Source organism: Giraffa tippelskirchi, chromosome 8, assembly GCF_054371585.1.
Source record: "Giraffa tippelskirchi isolate mGirTip1 chromosome 8, T2T-mGirTip1v1.2.pri, whole genome shotgun sequence".
NCBI lineage: Eukaryota > Metazoa > Chordata > Mammalia > Artiodactyla > Giraffidae > Giraffa > Giraffa tippelskirchi.
The window spans coordinates 36,780,764-36,798,206 of record NC_137282.1 but is presented as its reverse complement, the minus strand read 5'-3'; the positions used below and the strand labels follow the sequence as shown (position 1 = coordinate 36,798,206).

Here is a 17,443-nt window from a genome sequence, read left to right as displayed (position 1 = left end):
TCCTTTTTTCTTATTCCATTAGTGTGATAATGCAAGGGAGGCAAGAAGGAAATTAAGAGTTAGTTTTATGAACGTCTGCAGCCCTCTGGTGTTTTCAAATGAAGGTTAGTGGAGTCTTCTGTCTCCTAAGACTGAGTAGAAAATCTAGAAGCATGAACTTCAAGTAGAAATTTGCCCAGCTTATCATTCTCAGTAGACATTCAACCAAAATTTCTCAAACTTTGGCTCATACCCATTTAGATCCATCAAAGGTGTCAGACTATATACGCATACATACAAATACTACCACTGCCTTCACCCACAGCCACCCTCAAATTTAACAGGTATCTATTCTACCTCTAAGAACTTCCCTTTCCCCCATTTCACTCACTGATGTTAGGTCTGGTTTTGAATGGTCATAGTACTCTATCAAACTGTGTGGAAAATTCTTCAAACTCTTTAGAGCAGCAAAAACATCCCTCAACTATTCTTTCCATGTCCATATAATAAATGATAGTAGATACTACTTAACTGTCCAGTTTTTGTATCAATATATAAGTGTGAAGTGCAGTTAGCCATTGAAATAAAATTGATAATGAATACTAATTACTTAATTCTATGAATACTGGGGTAATGTATTCCAGGACTTTCCTCATTACTTTGAGAAATTGAGAGGTGGCTATATAGCGATCTACAGAAATTCTGAAAACTACTTAAAGCGTCAGACATTAGCTGCAGTTCTGTATAATTGGATCTGTTCTGCACCCGTTGCATATAAGTTTCCTTGATGCAGAGCCCTGAATGCATAAAGAAAGGAGAATGTAGAGGGAAGAGCAGCTTCAATCTGCTTTGCTGTCATTTGGATCTTTCGAGTTCTGAATTCTTTTGGCAGCTCTAATATAACAAGAGCTTTTCCTTCAGTGACTATAAAATCCCCATTTGGAATGTTTTTTCTCACACATTTATGTGAACATTGCCAATGGCTACTTTTCTTAAAATTAATTCTCACCCTAGATAATGATTTACAGAAGTTTACTCAAGTGCTGATAGTCAATACTAGGAACTGTAAAATAGATATCTTTGCCACAGAAGAAAAGTGCTTTATGTACTCATAAGTTCAAAAATCAACAGTTTCTGAAATAAATATTGAAAAATGTCACTCCTTATAGTTTATCATATTTTATGTTATTATCAATAATTCCTATCATCACAACAAAAACAAAACGAAATCACATTATAAGGATAGAAAATTTTTTATGTAAAGAGGATGCTGATTGTTGGGAATCCAGAGAAAACAGAAAAGTTGTTTATCTACCAGGCCTACACCTGAAGTAAAACCAGATTCTGTTTTCAACTCTGCAACTGACACTATAAAAAGTCACGTGACTTCTCTTGATTTCTGTCATCTGCAATCAGTACGTTAGCCTAAATTATCTCAAGGACTCCTCCCTACACCAATTTTTTGGTGATTTCCCATAAATATCCCATAAATTTCACCAACGGGAAATCAAACTACATCAAATCTAACCCCTCCCATTCTTTAGCAGTAGGAATTTCTTTTATAACTCCTTTTACTTGAAGAATTACCTTAACTTTTTAAGATAATAAATAACACTTTAAACTTGAAAGTCCTAGATATAAATCACAGTTGGCATCAGGTAATGCGAGTTTTGCTTTTGTGCCAAGAGTATCTGTGGTAGCAGAAGCAGAAGACACTTCTTAATAGGTAGCAGCTTCCTGGTGATGTGCAGTCCCCAGCAAGGATAGTCTGGACAAATCACATTCTAATCAGAAGATGTGAAACTGGAGATTTTGCCATTTCTCTCTGGTACTGCAAAGTCTGTGCAGATCCTCACAGAAGGGCTGAGGCAGGAGGCATGTGCCCTGACCAGAGTTCCGCCTCCCATTATTTGACTCTGGAATGCCCCTGGCTGTAGATGAGAGACTGCAGAGAATGTAACGTGTGCCCCATTTGCAACCTGAGACACCAGCACAACTCGCTACTTGCTCAGGTCTTCAGGATCATCAGACAATGAATAACACGATACGGAGCTATATTCTGTCCTATTCTAGTCCATTTATTTCTGATGAGCTCAGGAGCAAGTGGACTGAATACATGAAGGTCAGCCAGCACTGTGGCATGGTGAGATGGATGAGGGAGTTGAACTTCAGCTCCCAACACTAGTTAATGGAAATAACAGAATCAGAAAAAAATGGTAACAGTTTGCAAGGAGTGACCTCACTACAAACTAATACATACATACGTTTCCATTTCTTTCATTTTCAACTACTACTATTGACAAATACTGTTAATGAATCTGCTGTTTCTAGAACCCCAAAAAAACATTAATTTCTGTCCTCTCTCTCTCCCTCCCTCTCCCCCTTCCTTCCTCCCTCCTTTTTCTTTTCTTTCCCTAAAAACAGAAAACCACACGGGCAGGAACAGCAGTGGAAAGGCAAGGAAAATCTACTTCAGAATAAATTGGTTGTGCTGAAACATTTGTAATTAAGCATGATAACCAATTACAGAAATACCTGGGGTAGTTTCAGTGATTCTCTCTCCCATATCAGAGGTCTCCTAATCAATTTGAAATAACCAGACGCTCCTATAGAAAAGAAGCAAGATCACAGCGCTTGCTAATGAGTCTCAAAAATGGATTTCACTGCATGAAAATGTTCATTGTCAGGAGAGAGACTGTTTTCAGAATCTTGAGGGTCATTTTCATTTGCATTTGATTGGAGAAAAGTCCTTTGTTCTTTTCTCCTTCCTCACATCCTTTAAAACACTATCAATTTTTTTCTAGTGATTTAATATTTTTGTATCAGTATGTTGTACCAAGCCCTAAAAATACACCAAAATAAATCCTTTTGTGCTGAAGTAGCTAGTATCCACTTCAATTATTGCTTAATTTCACTGTTTTGAATGAGTTTTCTTGAATTTAAATTTGCAGATGTATGACAGTGAGGGAAATTGTTTGACATGAGTTGCAATCATGAACTATGAAAGTGACACAAAGCCCCACGGTGTATCATGTACAGCAGTGTTTCAGCACATCTCAACCGTAGTGGGAAAGCATTTTGAAGGTCACTATTCAAACACACAGGTAGACCTTTAACAACAGGTGACAGTACATCACAAGTCTGATGAGTATCTATCTGCCTTTTCACAGAAAAGAAACAGGGGCAGAAAAGGCAGATACCTGAAGAGGAGAGAACATGATACTTCTGATTTCTTAAAAGCATCCTTACCTAAGACATCTGCAGCTTTGCACTGGTCATCACATGTGGCCCACTCATTAATTTCTTAGTAAGTTTATGGTATAAATTTGCTTCCCCAGAACATATTGTAAGGAGCTCAGTATGTCTTTTTCTCTCTCCTGTCTCTTCTGTCCTATCCTATTCTATCATACACTGCACGCTCTCTGTTTCCTCACTTCTTTCTTTCCTCTTAGCTGTTCTAGCTCTCCGGGTATCTGCAAAGCCTGCAGGACAGAACATATTCTATCCTCTCACATCTCACTCAGGACCACAAGAAGCAGAAGAGGTGCGCTCCCACGTGGGCACAGCTTGGTCATTTCACAGCGCTCCTAACCATGCTGTTTCCATGTCACCTCTTTTAAGAGAAAAAATTGCCACACTCATGAATAAATATTCTACTCAGAGACACACACATGTGTTTGCCAGATAGTTCATCCTCCAAATTTTTTAATTCTAGGATACAAGAAATCTTTATCCCAACTAGTATCACAACTCTTGCTTATCTTTTTTAACTTGACAAAATAATTAAATTTTTCCAGATTAGCTAGAAAACTACTCTTCAGACTCATTACCAAAAAAAAAAAAAAAAGATTTAAGACCCTTTGACATTCTCTAATACATTTCAGTTTGCATCTCTCTGAAAATAAAGAATCCAGAAGTGCACACAAGACTTTGGATGGAGTCTGACCATTGCCAGTGTGGCGACCTTCACCTCCATTCTTCTTTTCTCCAAATAAGTCTATGACTCCATTGGCTTGTATGACTCCTGATCATTGATGATCCTTTCTAAGAATCTTCTACATGCAGATGCTCAACAGGTTTGTTGTTGCTGTTAGAGATAAAAAGCTTTTACTTTTTACTCCATTAAAGCTGACTCATTGGAAAAGACCCTGATGCTGGGAAATATTGAGGGCATGAGAAGAAGGGGGTAACAGATGATGTGATGGTTGGATGGCATCACTTACTCAATGGACATGAATTTGAGCAAACTCTGGGAGATAGTGAAGGCTAGGGAAGCTTGGCATGCTGCAGTCCATGGAGCCCCCAAAAGCTGTACACAACTTAGCAACTGAACAACAAATTTCATCCTGTTAGAAGAAGCTTGTCAAAATATTTTCAGATTTTGATTCTGTCATCTAGTATATTTGCTATCCATCTCAGCCTTGAGTTGTTTACAAATCTGATAAGCATAAATTTTATGTATTCACAGACAGCATTGACATATGAATTTAACAAGATATGGCTAAAAGCAGAGCTCAGCATCCCAGTATGAGAACCCCCTTCAGGGTGACATCCCCTAGTTAATCAGCAGCCATTGAGTAATTCTGTAATTGTTGTTGTTCAGTCACTCAGTCGTGTCCAACTCTTTGTGCCCAATGGACTGCAGCACACCAGGCTTCCCTGTCCACCATCTCCCAGAATTTGCTCAAACTCATGTCCATTGAGTCGGTGATACCATCCAACCATCTCATAACTCTGTAATAGAGAGGAACAATCTGACTCCAAATTAGCTCTGTTTCTTTTACTTTTAGCCTGTGAGCTTTGTTGCCTGTGCTTAGTCATGCTGGCTCTGCCCTTTTTGGAAAAGAATATTGTCTATATCCTGAAATATGCAGGATAGCCTATTCTCAGGGCTCTGACCTTAAAGAGTCCATTCATACAGAGATAAAAAGTTGCAGAACAGAGAATAACATGTTTTGTTGGAGGTTTATAGGAACGTGATGACCTGACCCATATAGATAGCTGTAAGAACAAAGGATTCCAGCACCAAGAAATTTGCAACAACCAACCTCGCCCCTTCCTCATCTTGCATTTCAAAGTGCTTTACTGAAACCCTTCCAGAGTTTGGGGTTTGGGGGCATGAGCCACCTGTCTCTTTGCATGGCCCCGCAATAAAATTTTCTCTGCTCCAAACTCCAAAGTTTTGGTTTGTTTGGGCTCACTGTGTGTTGGGCACACAAACTTGCATTCAGGAACAGCTCTGCAAAGCACCATCTAGGTACTAAAAGGGACACAAAGTGGTCCAGTTTACTCTTTCTAATGAAGAAGTTTTCAAGGATTTGAGCAGATGTAACAAGAGAAGCATCTGTGAAAGATAAGCCTGAATTAAGGTGTACATTAAAACCTGATTAAAACCTGGTGGCTCAGTGGTAACGAATCTGCCTACAGTGCAGGGAGACCCGGGTTCGAGCTCTGTGTTGGGGAAGATCCCCTGGAGAAGGGAATGGCAACCCACTCCAGTATTCTTGCCTGGAGAATTCCATGGACAGAGGAGACTGGCGGGCTACAGTCCGGGGGGTGGCAAAAGAGTCGGACACGACTGAGCGACTAGCTCTCTAGCTCTTAAAACCTGAAGTACCAGAAGTAGTAACTTACAACACTATTATAATATTATCAAACAAGAAAGACTATAATACAATTTTTATTTAAGAAGAGAAATTATTATTCATGAATGAGATCATTATATCAATTTATCTTCCGTATTCCTAATAAAATTAAGTAATCCTACTAAGTTTTCAGATGAGATTATGCATGATACCCTATTCTCAGCAAAGAGATATTACTTTGCTGAAAAAGGTCCATCTAGTCAAAGTTATGCTTTTTCCAGTAGTCAGGTATGGATGTGAGTTGGACTATAAAGAAAGCTGATCGCCAAAAAATTGAGGCTTTTGAACTGTGGTGTTGGAGAAGACTCTTGAGAGTCCCTTGGACTGCAAGGAGATCAAACCAGTCAATCCTAAAGGAAATCAGTCCTGAATATTCATAGAAAGGATTGATGCTGAAGCTGAAGCTCCAATACTTTGGCCACCTCATGTGAAGAGTTGACTCATTTGAAAAGACCCTGATGCTGGGAAGGATTGGGGGCAGGAGGAGAAGGGGACGACAGAGGATGAGATGGCTGGATGGCATCACCGACTCGATGGACATGAGTCTGAGCAAGCTCCAGGAGTTGGTGATGGACAGGGAGGCCTTGAGTGCTACAGCCCATGTTGTCGCAGAGTTGGACACGACTGAGCCACTGAACTGAACTGAACTGAACTCTCTACCAAGTATGTATAGGGCTAGAAAACAGGTAAACAGAGGTACAAATGTAACTTTCTTCTTTTTCCCTCCACGCACACAATCTACCATAACATGTGATATATTATTCTAATAATGTACCAGTAGTCAGGGAATATCTCTCTAGGAAAAAAAAAATGACATTGATAGTCTATTGGATCAGACACTAGAAGGGTAAAATTTTGCTTAATGAATTAAGATTTTCACAGGTGGGATTTTGTAATTCAATAGATCTATAACATCTATAGTGTTGCCTCAAATTCCAGATAGCAAAAAAACTCAAGCAAAAAAACTAATCAAATTGTTCCCTTGTTAAATGCAAGGATTTCTTGTCCCTAAAGTTGACCAAGGCTTCCTAAAAACTTCAGCAAAAAGACAAAACCAATTTTATGCTCACAACAAATTAAAACTGTGTATTACTAAGATTCTTAAGAGGAATTAAAGATAAAAATGATAAATGTTTGGCTAAAACTAGAAACCAAAATGGAAACGAATGAGTATTCCCTTTCCTGTGTTATGTGTCTCTCATGGAATCTCCTCTTTTTAACACCTTGCCCTAGGCTAATTTGTCTGGAGCAAAGTTCACTTAGAATATGCACAGAAGAACACAGAGTGTCATCACCAAGCAGGAAGCTTCTTGAATACATTCACTATGTCCATAAAATCCAAAGGCTCTGGAATGTCTGTCCAAGCAAGTTGTAGCATTCACTTCCTGGGGAATACATTCAGAAAAAATGAGGAAAAAAAAAAACAAGTGAGACTTGTAGGCCAGCAGGAAAGCTGTAACTCAGACTTGAAAGCTAGCAAGTAAAGCATGCCATTGAGTCACAGAGGATTCAGAGACAAGCTTGTTATTACCGAAGTTATTCACAGACTATTCACTGCTTATCCCCAGCAACTCCTCTCTTCTCACGTTGCTTTTATAAAACTGGTTGACTAAACTTCTCTAAATAGTAAGCACATCAGCACTTAAACCAGAGTAACAGAGCCCTTTTCTGTTGCCCAAACTCACCACAAGATATTTAAAGAAAGAAAGAAAAGTGAAGTCGCCCAGTCGAGTCCGACTCTTTGCAACCCCATGGACTGTAGCCCACCAGGCTTCTTCGTCCATGGGATTTTTCAGGCAACAGTACTGGAGTGGGGTGCCATTTCCTTCTCCAGGGGATCTTCCCGACCCAGGGATCAAACCCAGGTCTCCCGCATTGTAGGCAGACGCTTTACCCTCTGAGCCACCAGGGAAGCCCTATTTAAACAAAGACTAAAGAAATCTGTTGTAAAAAAATTTTTAATTATTTGACTCGTTTTTCTTTAGTTTCATGAAGTTGTCATTCATCTCAGGCAGGCACTTTGAAATTTAGTTTGATGTTTTTCACTTTAATGGACTCATTTGATAAGCATCATTAAGGCCAAAAAAATTAATATAATCCAATCAAATAATTCTATAGATAGCTATTAAATGTCAAAACATTGCTAAATAGCTTAATGCAATGGGGGAAAACCAGACGAATCATATATTAATCTCCTAGACTTTTATTGAATTTTTCCCGAAATAATAGACTATTAAAGAATTTTTAAAGATGTAATATTTATCCCCATATCTTTTGTTTCTTCTGAATATAATGAATAAATAATCATTTTATTTTAATGAGATCCTGTTTTTATTTACACAATTCATATTTAATTTGAATACTATTATCTTAGTCCATCTTTCAAAATGAGTTCTAGTTAAGAAACATTTGTTAAAGAGCCTTCTATCGTACTAAGAACCTTCCTAGGCTCTAGGATTAGAAATACAAAGGCAAAGGTCAAAATTTTTACCTTAAAGAAATTATGTTTTCCAGGGAAAACAGACATATAGAGAGATAGCAACTATTCAATATGACTTATGAACAATATAAGTAATATTGAAGTAATACAAAATAAGGTATAATTACCTCAGATAATGACCACAACAAAGGAATACTGGGACTTTTATAGGCATCATTTTGAAAATCCAGAATACGGCCTTGACCATTCCTGGGCATGATGCATCACCCCTAAGAGTTCTTGTGGTTCAGTCACTCAGTCATGTCTGACTCTTTGCAACCCTATGGACTGCAGCACGCCAGGCTTCCCTGTCCTTCACTATCTCCCAGAGACTGCTCAAATGCATGTCCCTTGAGTTGGCTAAGCCATCCAACCATCACATCCTCTGTCATCTCCTTCTCCTCCTGCCTTCAATCTTTCCCAGTATCAGAGTCTTTTCTAGTGAGTCAGCTCTTCACATCAGGTAGCCAGCTTCAGCTTCAGCACCAGTACTTAAAATGAATCCTCAAGAAAAAGAAATGCAAAAAGGTAAAATAGTTGTCTGACGAGGTCTTACAAATAGCTGAGAAAAGAAGAGAAGCAAAAGGCAAAGGAGAGACGAAAAGCTATGCACATCTGAATGCAGAGTTCCAAAGAATAGCAAGGAGACATAAGAAAGCCTTCCTCAGCGATCAAAGCAAAAAAAAAAAAAAAAGAGGAAAACAATAGAATGGAAAGACTAGAGATCTCTTCAAGAAAATTAGAGATACAAAGGGAACACTTCATGGAAAGATGGGCACAATAAAGAAAAGAAATGGTATGGACCTAACAGAAGCAGAAGATATTAAGAAAAGGTGGCAAGAAAACACAAAAGAACTATACAAAAAAGATCTTCATGACCCAGATAACCACAATGGTATGATCATCCACCTAGAGCCAGACATCCTGGAATGCATAGCCCAGTGGGCCTTAGGAAGCATCACTACAAACAAAGCTAGTGGAGGTGATGGAATTCCAGCTGAGCCAATTCAGATCCTAAAAGATGATGCTGTGAAAGTGCTGCACTCAATATGCCAGCAAATTTGGAAAACTCAGCAGTGGCCACAGGACTGGAAAAGGTCAGTTTTCATTCTAATCCCAAAGAAAGGCAATGCCAGAGACTGTCCAAACTACTGTACAATTGCACTCATCTCACATGCTAGCAAAGTAATGCTCAAAATTCTCCAAGCCAGGCTTCAGCAGTATGTGAACTGTGAACTTCCAGATGTTCAAGCTGGGTTTAGACAAGGCAGAGGAACCAGAGATCAAATTGCCAGCATCCACTGGATCATCAAAAAAGCAAGAGAGTTCCAGAAAAACATCTACTTCTGCTTTATTGACTACATCAAAGCCTTTGACTGTGTGGATCAAACAAACTGTGAAAAATTCTTAAAGAGATGGGAATACTAGTCCACCTTACCTGCCTTCTGAGAAATCTGTATGCAGGTCAAGAAGCAAGAGTTTTAACTGGACATGGAACAACAAACTGGTTCCAAATAGGGAAAGGAGTACATCAAGGCTATATATTGTCACCTTGCTTATTTAACTTATATGTAGAGTACATCATGTGAAATGCTGGGCTGGATGAAGCACAAGCTGATATCAAGATTGATGGGAGGACTATCAACAACCTCAGATATGCAGATGACACCACCCTTATGGCAGAAGCGAAGAAGAACTAAAGAGCCTATTGATGAAAGTGAAAGAGGAGAGTGAAAAAGTTGATTTAAAACTCAAAAGTCAGAAAACTAAGATCATGGCATACAGTCCTATCACTTCATGGCAAATAGATGGAGAAACAATGGAAACAGTGACAGACTTTATTTTGGGGGCTCCAAAATCACTGCAGATGGTGACTGCAGTCAGGAAATTAAAAAATGCTTGCTCCTTGGAAGAAAAGCTATGACCAACCTAGACAGCATATTAAAAAGCAGAGACATTACTTTGCCAACAAAGGTCCGTCTAGTCAAAGCAATGGTTTTTCCAGTAGTCATGTATGGATGTGAGAATTGGACTACAAAGAAAACTGAGTGCCAAAGAATTGATGCTTTTGAACTGTGGTATTGGAGAAGACTCTTGAGAGTTCCCTGGACTGCAAGGAGATCCAACCAATCAATCCTAAAGGAAATCAGTCTTGAATATTCATTGGAAGGACTGATGCTGATGCTGAAACTCCAATACTTTTGCCACCTGGTGTGAATAATTGACCCACTAGAAAAAGACCCTGATGCTGGGAAAGATTGAAGGAAGGAGGAGAATGGGACGACAGAGGATGAGATGGTTGGATGGCATCACCAACACGATGGACATGAGTTTAAGCAAGCTTTGCGAGTTGTTGGTGGACAGGGAAGGCTGTCACGCTGCAGTCCAGGGGTTTGCAAAGAGTTGGACATGACTGAGTGACTGAACTGAACTGAATGGACTTGCCATGAAATGATGGGACAAGATGCTATGATCTTAGGTTTTTGAATGTTGAGTTTTAAGCCAGCTTTCACTCTCCTCTTTATACTTCATCAAGAGGCTCTTTAGTTCCTCTTCACTTTCTGCTATTAGGGTGGTATCCTCTGCATATCTGAGGTTGTTGATAATTCTCCCAGCAATATTGATCCAGTCTGTGAGTCATCCAGCCCAACATTTCACATGATGTACTCGGCACAGAAGTTAAATAAGCAGGGTGACAATATACAGCCTTGATGTATTCCTTTCTCAATTTTGAACCAGTCCATTGTTCCAAGTCTGTCTCTTGGCCAGAGAACCGAGGCTCACCTGAATGAACTACAGGCCTGTGATAGTGTCACTGAACACCTAAGTCAAATACAAATTATCTAATTTGATGGCTCCCATCATGGGAGGAGAAGGCAATGGCAACCCACTCCAGTACTCTTGCCTGGAAAATCCCATGGATGGAGGAGTCTTGTAGGCTGCAGTCCATGGGGTCGCTAGGAGTCGGACACGATTGAGCAACTTCACTTTCACTTTTCACTTTCATGCATTGGAGAAGGAAATGGCAACCCACTCCAGTATTCTTGCCTGGAGAATCCCAGGGATGGGGGAGCCTGGTGGGCTGCCATCTCTGGGGTGGCACAGAGTCAGATATGACTGAAGCGACTTAGCAGCAGCAGCAGCAGCATGGGAATAACTGCCCAAAGGTCCACAAAAATAACAAACCAGTTATTTAGGGAGCACCTCTAAGTAACCAAGGCCTTCCTCATTTTGGAAAGATCTTCACAGTCATTTTGATTATATAATCCACAGGTAGTGTTTTCCTAATCCAGTCCCTCAGGTGAAAGTCAGGGTGTTTTTGGGAGTTCAGTTCAGTTCAGTTCAGTCAGTCATGTCCGACTCTTTGCGACTCCATGAATCGCAGCATGCCAGGCCTCCCTGTCCATCACCAACTCCCGGAGTTTACCCAAACTCATGTCCCTCGAGTCAGTGATGCCATCCAGCCATCTCATCCTCTGTCGTCCCCTTCTCCTCCTGCCCCCAATCCTTCCCAGCATCAGGGTCTTTTCAAATGAGTCAACTCTTTGCATGAGGTGGCCAAAGTATTGGAGTTTCAGCTTCAACATCAGTCCTTCCAATGAACACCCAGGACCGATCTCCTTTAGGATGGATTGATTGGATCTCCTTGCAGTCCAAGGGACTCTCAAGAGTCTTCTCCAACACCACACTTCAAAAGCATCGATTCTTCAGTGCTCAGCTTTCTTCAGAGAGGCAAGCAAATGTTTGGCTTCCTCACAAGCAATGGAGTCCTGGGGCACATGTACTACCTTTGGAAAGAAAGTGTCATTTCCATTTGTTTGGCCCTCCCAAGTGACATATTCATTACAGAGAACAAGTTGACAGTGTCTCCAATATGGTCATTTGGTTGGCCACTAAGTCTTAGGGGTACCAGATCAGTATTTCCTCTTTATCTATGCCACTAACCAGGTGGCATTTTTCTAGGGAAAGGAGGAGGGGAAAAGATCAGGATATATTAACAGGTATTTTGCATGAGAGTTTCAGGGTCTGGGGTCATTCTGCTGTTTCTGATGGAGTTTTTAGTAGTGAGAACAGGGAGCAAATTATAGTGAGAGTTATGTAGCTGGAGATGGAAGGCCCTTCCAGTCAACTAAACTTAAGGTGCTTACAACAGTTTTGGAGAACTGAACTGTGGCACCTCCCTTCTTGAGGAAGTTTTCAGGTATGAAGCTGCTCCTTCCTCTGAACTTGCAGGGTATAAGATGTTCCCTCCCTAGATGTCTGGGTTGTCCTATATCCACTGCCACAAAGTTGTTATGTCTTCTTAAAGTAACTTGACCTTTTTCCTCCTCATCCTTACTCTCAGATCTTTCATCCAGAAATGTGAAGTGTAAGAGAGATAGAATATCATTATAAAACTTACAGAGGCCCCAAATGTCCAACCTTGGCCCACTAAGCAACTGGAGAGGTACTCATGGGGGTCATTATCATTATGTTCTAAAGTCATTAGACCACTGTGCTCATTATGCTTCTGATCTAACACCATGTCAGTTGCACAGAAGCATCTAGGCTCCTGAAGCAGAATCTCATTAGAATCTTCTGCCATTCCTTTTGGTTGGGCTGCCACCCAGAGAGTATATGAACCAAATTGGCTTGGAATTATTCTCAAGGGTAAGAAGAGGTGGCAAAAATACACAGAAGAACTGTACAAAAAAGATCTTAATGACCTGGATAACCATGATGGTGTCATCACTAACCTAGAGCCAGATATCCTGGAGTGTGAAATCAAGTGGGCCTTAGGAAACAGCACTACGAACAAAGTTAGTGGAGGTGATAGAATTCCAGCTGAGCTACTTCAAATACACATGACAGACTTTGCCAAGAAAGACATCCTCCTGGTGGGGCCAAGGTAGAGTCCACGCAATAACTAATTCATCCTATTGTATCTTGATTAATGCTTTGGGCCAAATGGAAAGTCAATATAGACATATAAGGAGAAAGCCACCTGGCCTTGTAAACCACATCTTGATGATTTATAGGATGTGTTCGCCTGGAGTAGCTTTAATCTTATTAACTGAAAGTTTCTACTTCAAACTAATTTTGAAGGATAATTTTTAATAAATAGATTTTATTTTTAGAGCAGTATTAAGTTCAGTTCAGTTGCTCTGTTGTGTCTGACTCTTTGCGACACCACAGACTGCAGTACACCAAACTTCCCTGTCCATCATGAACTCCTGGAGCTTACTCAAACTCATGTCCATTGAGTCAGCGATGCCATCCAACCATCTTATCCTCTGTTGTCCCCTTCTCCTCCCGCCTTCACTTTTTCCCAGCATCAGGGTCTTTTCCAATGGGTCAGCTTTTCGCATCAGGTAGCCAAAGTACTGGAGTTTCAGCTTCAGCATCAGTCCTTCCAATGAATATTCAAGACTGATTTCCTTTAGGATGTACTGGTTGGATCTCCTTGCAGTCCAAGGGACTCTCAAGAGTCTTCTCCAACACCACAGTTCAAAAGCATCAATTCTTCGGTGCTCAGCTTTGTTTATAGTCCAACGCTCACATGTATACATGACTAGTGAAAAAACCATAGCTTTGACTAGACCGACCTTTGTTGGCAAAGTAACGTCTCTGCTTTTTAATATACTCTCAAGGTTTGTCACAACTTTTCTTCCAAGGACCAAGCGTCTTTTTAATTTCAGGGCTGCACTCACCATCTGCAGTGATATTGGAGCCCAAACAAATAAAGTCTGCCACTGTTTCCATTGTTTCTCCACCTATTTGCCATAAAGTGATGGGACCAGATGCCATGAGCTTATTTTTCTGAATGTTGAGTTTAAGCCAACTTTTTCACTCTCCTCTTTCACTTTCATCAAGAGGCTCTTTAGTTCTTCTTCACTTTCTGCCACAAGGGTGGTGTCACTGCATATCTGAGGTTATTGATATTTCTCCTGGCAATCTTGATTCCAGCTTGTGCTTCATCCAGTACAGCATTTCTCATGATGTACTCTGCATATAATTTAAATAAGCAGGATGACAATATGTAGCCTTGATGTATTCCTTTCCCTATTTGGAACCAGTCTATTGCTCCATGTCCAGTTCTAACTGTTGCTTCTTTACCAGCACACAGGTTTCTCAGGAGACAGGTAAGGTGGTCTAGTATTCCCATCTCTTTCAGAATTTTCCACAGTTTGTTGTGATCCACACAATCAAAGGATTTAGCATAGTCAATGAAGCAGAAGTGGATGTTTTTCTGGAGCTCTCTTGCTTTTTCTATGATCCATCGGATGTTGGCAATTTGGTCTCTGGTTCCTCTGCCTTTTCTAAATGCAGGGTGTACATCTCAAAGTTCTCAGATCAGGTACTGTTGAAGCCTGGATTGAAGGATTTTGAGCATTATCTTACTAGCATGTGAAATGAGTGCAACTGTGCAGTACTTTGAACATTCTTTGGCACTGCCTTTCTTGAGGACTGAAATAAAAACTGCCTTTTTCCACTGCTGAGTTTTACAAATTTGCTGGCATATTGAGTGCAGCACTTTCACAATGTCATCTTTTAGGATTTGAAATAGCTAAGCTGGAATTCCATCATCTCACTAGCTTTGTTCATAATGATGCCTCCTAAGGCCCACTTGAGCTCGCATTCCAGGATGTCTGGCTCTAGGAGAGTGATCACACCATCGTGATTATCTGGGTCGAGAAGATCTTTTTTGTACAGTTCTTTTATGTACTCTTGCCATCTTGTCTTAATATCTTCTGCTTCTGTTAGGTCCATACCATTTCTTTTCTTTATTGTGCCCATCTTTGCATGAAATGTTCCCTTGGTATCTCTAACTTTCTTGAAAGATCTCTAGTCTTTCCATTCTATTTGTTTTCCTCTATTTCTTTGCAGTGATCACTGAGGAAGGCTTTCTTATCTCTCCTTGCTATTCTTTGGAACTCTGCATTCAGATGGGTATATCTTTCCTTCTCTCCTTTGCCTTTTGCTTCTCTTATTTTCTCAGCTATTTGTAAGGGCTTGCCAGACAATCATTTTGCCTTTTTGCATTTCTTTTACTTGGGGATGGTCTTGATCACCGCCTCCTGTACAGTATCATGAATCTCCGTCCATAGTTCTTCAGGCATTTTGTCTATCAGATCGAATCCCTTAAATCTATTTGTCACTTTCACTGTATAATCAAAGGGATTTCATTTAGGTCATACCTGAATGTCTAGTGGTTTTCCCTATTTTCTTCAATTTAAGTCTGACTTTGGCAATAAGGAGCTCATGATCTGAGCCACAATCAGCTCCCAGTCTTGATTTTGCTGACTCTATAGACCTCCTCCATCTTTGGCTGCAAAGAATATAATCAACCTGATTTCTGTATTGACCATCTGTTGATGTCCATGTGTAGAGTATTCTTTTGTGTTGTTGGAAGAGGGTGTTTGCTATGACAGTGTGTTCTCTTGACAAAACTCTTGAGCCTTTGCCCTGCTTCCTTCTGTACTCCAAGGCCAAATTTGCCTGTTACTCCAGGTGTTTCTTGACTTCCTACTTTTGCATTCCAGTGCCCTATAACGAAAAGGATATCTTTTGGGGGTGATAGTTCTAGAAGGTCTTGTAGGTCTTCAAATAACCATTCAAATTCAACTTCTTTAGCATTACTGGTTGGGGCATAGACTTGGATTCCTGTGATATTGAATGATTTGCCTTAGAAACAAACAGAGATCATTCTGTCATTTTTCAGATTGCATCCAAGTACTGCATTTTGGACTCTTTTGTTGACCATGATAGCTATTTCATTTCTTCTAAGGGATTCTTGCCCACAGTAGTAGATATGATGGTCATCCGAGTTAAATTCATCCATTCAAGTCCATTTTAGTTCGCTGATTCCTAAAATGCCGACGTTCACTCTTGCCATCTCCTATTTGATCACTTCCAATTTGCCTTGATTCATGGACCTAACATTCCAGGTTCCTATGCAATATTTCTCTTTACAGCATCGGACCTTGCTTCCATCACCAGTCACATCCACAACTGGGTATTGTTTGGCTCCGTCTCTTCATTCTTCCTGGAGTTAATTCTCCACTGATCTCCAGTAGCATATTGGGCACCTACCGACCTGGGGAGTTCATCTTTCAGTGTTGTATCTTTTTGCCTTTTCATACTGTTCATGGGGTTCTCAAGGCAAGAATACTGAAGTGGTTTGCCATTCCCTTCTCCAGTATTAGGTTTATAGAAAAACTGGAGAACAGGGAGTTCCCATATATCTACTCCTCCACCAACTCCCCCCTACACACACAGTTTCCCTTATTATCAACATCTTGCATTACTGTGGTACATTTGTTATTTCCATGAACCTACACTGACTTGTCATCATCACCCAAAGTCCACATTTACATTAGAGATCACTCTTTGTGTGGTACATTCTATGGGTTTTCCCAAATACATAATGTCACATATCCACCATTAACAGTAACATACAGAATAGTTTTACTGCCCTAAAAAATCTCCTATTCTCCACCTATTCGTTCCTCTCTCTAACTTACCTCCATCCCTGTCCCAATTCCTGGAAACCACTGATCTTTTTCTGTCTCTATAGCTGTGCCTCTCTTGGAATGTCAAATAGTTGGAACCATATAGTGTGTAGCCTTTTCAGACTGGCTTTTTTTCACTTAGCAACATGCACTTAAGTTTCCTCAGTGTCTTTTCATGGCTTGATAGCTCATTTATTTTTATCATTGAATAGTATTTCATTACATGGACGTACCATTGTTCGTTATCCACTCATCTATTGAAGAACATCTTGGCTGCTTACAAGTATTAGCTAATATGAATAAAACTTCAGAGGAGAGAATTTTAAAATAATCTATCTCTACCTCTCCCTTTCTAAGGATCCTAATTTTCTAGAAAAGCCAACCTACTGCAAAACTCTATGGAACTATACGTTTGCTCTTGTATTTTAAGCCATGGTAAGGAAAAAATAGATACTTTTAACGGTGACCTTACTTTCATAGAATACAAAAAATTATTTTAATTTTGAACTGATACTGACAAACTTGAGTATCTTGAACCCAATTAATTCTAACTGAATTTTATTAGATTGCCTAAGCAATTTCTATTTCCTTTCTTCTCAGCAAATTTATAATGATGTCCCATAAACTGGGAGAAAAAAAAAATCTGTCTCACATGCCCATGTGCTCACATGTCATATATGCATTTGCAATGCTTCTGCTTGCAAAAGAGAAAGATATTTTTCTCTAAAATTCTACCTATGTTTAAAAAATTAATAAAATATGCTTGAATTCCCACACTCAAATTGCCACTCTTCCATAAATTAATTACATTAATGTCTAAGACTGGAATTCAAGCTAACAAGTCTATG

The 17,443-nt window shown here is 39.9% G+C and overlaps 1 protein-coding gene across 9 annotated transcripts in view; it reads right to left on the bottom strand.

Annotated features, from left to right (window-relative positions):
- Nucleotides 1–17,443, bottom strand: part of LOC145518862 (uncharacterized) — a 1,117,244-nt gene that overhangs the window by 1,058,365 nt on the left and 41,436 nt on the right. The gene's annotated exons all lie outside the window — the stretch shown is intronic.